The sequence below is a fragment of the Nymphaea colorata genome, chromosome 6 (genome assembly GCF_008831285.2).
Source record: "Nymphaea colorata isolate Beijing-Zhang1983 chromosome 6, ASM883128v2, whole genome shotgun sequence".
Lineage (NCBI taxonomy): Eukaryota > Viridiplantae > Streptophyta > Magnoliopsida > Nymphaeales > Nymphaeaceae > Nymphaea > Nymphaea colorata.
The window spans coordinates 24,168,608-24,170,727 of NC_045143.1; positions in this window are offsets into that span (position 1 = coordinate 24,168,608).

A 2,120-nucleotide genomic window follows, 5' to 3' on the forward strand; every position below is an offset into this window, starting at 1 on the left:
GACCCTATGAACTTTTAATATTGATTTTCCTAACACAATGTGTATATTTACTTTAATATCATAATATTATACAGGCACAATATACATTATATAGCGTTCGAGATGACGAAATAGGCACGACTAAATAACGTGTCCCGTAACGTCTTATAGCATCTTAACAAACTAATAGAACACTCTTCAACATTTCAGACTACGAAAGAGGTATCAGATAATGAAAGAAGCAAACTAAATAATGCATCTCATAACATTTGAGATAATAATAGGGGTATGAGGTGATGAAAGGAGCAAAACTAAATAATGCATCCCATAGCATTTGAGATAATAATAGAGGCATGAGATAACAAACCGTCTCTATGCCATCTGAAGGATCAGGGCATGGTTGTTGCTTGTGTGTTTGTGTTTACACTTTTAGCGCTTATGCATTTGAATGAAAGGAAGTGGAGAGAGTTTGTGCTCTTTTAAGTCCATCATCCCAATATAAGAGAACTTATTGTATATATTCTCAGTGGTGATCCAGTATTCATGGAGCCATTTTGGATGAAGGCCAGGCTGAAGTGCCATAATGACTCAATTCAAAAGTAGCTAATATGATGTGATATGCTGTCGGGCCAGCGAAAGTACAACCATTAGTTTGATTTTAGTAGGTGCTACTTTTTTGGACTGCAAAGATGTCATGCATTTTTGACAGATGTTTCTCTTTTTACCCAAGTCTCAAAACAACTTTGGACCCTAGGGGCAAAGAAAAAGGCTTGTGGTGCTTCGAGGTACCTGCATGCTGTGATCAAGTTGAAGATGAAAATCAGGCTGGGGCCAATAGAGCTCCAAGCATCTTTAGTTCCATGAGGACCATATGAATCACGAAGCTGGCTTACGTGCACACCCGTGTAGGAAAAATTGGTGTTGAGGGGTAGAAATGACCAAAACACTCTTATATAAATTATATTTTTTTTGAAAAGGATAAAAAAAGATTGTAAAAAAGTGAAAAAATCTAAAATGTCCTCTTCCTTTATAAAAAAAATTCAAAAAATGCCCCACCCCATGTAGTAGATGAAGATGTCATGCTCTTCTCCATATCCAAGCTCACAGGCCATGTTGGTAGCAGATTCGATAAGCACTGGAGTTCCAAATTAAGCCTTTTTTTGTACATAACGCACTGTTCGGATTTTATCACCTCTACCAGATCAAACACGTACCCTCCTTCATATAGGCCTACTTAAATCCTGCGCAATTTTCTTGCAGTCCATAAGTGGGTATCCTTTACAAGTACGAGATCATCTAAGTTTGTTGGTCAAGGCTGCAAGCAGTTTGTATTGGACCACAGGCTCCTTGTGTTGGATCTAAATTATGTAACCATTAGGCCTTGTATGGCAACAGTAATAATAAGCTGTTAGTTTCATGAGCATACCAAAGAATTGGGGTAGATTCAATAACATTATATTTATATATAACAGTATTATCTGAATCTACTCAAAATTTGAGACAGGTTTATAAAACAGTAATATATGTATATATATATATATATATATATATATATATATATATATATATATATATATATATATATAGAGAGAGAGAGAGAGAGAGAAAGAGAGAGATTCTATCTATGCAAATTGAATCAATTTTTACCAAAGACAGGAATCTGCCTAATCATATTAAAATTGAATTCATTTTTAAATAGCTAAAATTTGGTTTTTACATTATTAATTTGAGGCAAAATTAGTTTCAACGGAAAAAAATGAAAATATAAAAAATAAATGAGAAGTAGTGAAACATTCATGAATTGTGGCATGTGGCTTCCTTCAGTTTGGAGCGGGAGATCAAATATATAGTGTACATTAACGACTGAGATTGATTCAAGCCTAATTTTGATAAACTGATCAGTATTACCCCTTGAATTGATCAGTATCACCTTTTGTTGTCTCCATAGCGTTGTCTTTGTATGGCATGTGGTATGTGTTTGTGAGGCATGAGGTTTTAGAATTCTTCATTATCGCAAACAATAACAGAAAAAAATCTTCGATTTATTGGATATAGGCCGTCTAACTTAGCTTTAGAAATATTAATAGTATTTTGTGCGTTTATCTTAATCGAACGGGTTGGAATCAGTTTTTTCTTTCCAA